Genomic DNA, 820 nt, shown 5'->3' on the forward strand with positions numbered 1-820 from the left:
TCATGTTACTCGATACACTGCTAATATAAACAATGTCTAATTACACTGACGACATACTTCCATGAAATGACCAATTAGAACATTTACTCATTCTAAATGTTCACTATTAGATACATTTCCACAGGCTTTCTGGTATCAATAAATTTGACATCAGCTAGTAGGAAGCGTAAGAACAGAATATGCGGGGGAAAAGTTCTTTTTAAATAGCACAAAGAATATTTCAGTATGCAGATACAGTATATTGGGGGCTGTTACCTTCCATAATGGTTCTCTCCCCCCCCCCCCCCAACCTTACCCCCACCAAAATTATCAAATGAAAAGGAACTTATTCTTCAGGAGCGTAAAATTTTGCACACTTGTATACTCTTCTTTGTATACTCTTCTTGCTGAATCAAGAAGCTCATACCATGTCTTCAAGACACAGGATAAAGGAGGCGTGTGTTAATATTTTGATATTTAGACCCACAAACTAACAGCAATTTGTATTCAGTTTCAAAACTGATTTATTGACTGAGATCTGCAGTCAGTATGAATAATACAGAAGTGTCTCTATTTTATTTATTTTACTTTACTAATGTGTCAATAAATTCCTCCGGAAAATATCAGTTCAGCATGTAACAACATCTTACAGAGTGACACAAACTGATAACAAAATCAAAATAGAAAAATGCAGTGTGAACAATCTCATCCTCATCTGAAGAAAAAATGCTGGCTCTGTAAAAGCTGCTATCTTAATGATTAGATGGCTATCCCTTATGTAATCAAGCTGAAAATTTCGCCAGTTATGTTAAAGTAAATAACAGTGCACCAGTATGTGCAT

This window comes from Coturnix japonica, chromosome 1 (assembly GCF_054131305.1).
Source record: "Coturnix japonica strain WE chromosome 1, WE-NBRP24, whole genome shotgun sequence".
Classification (NCBI taxonomy): Eukaryota; Metazoa; Chordata; class Aves; order Galliformes; family Phasianidae; genus Coturnix; species Coturnix japonica.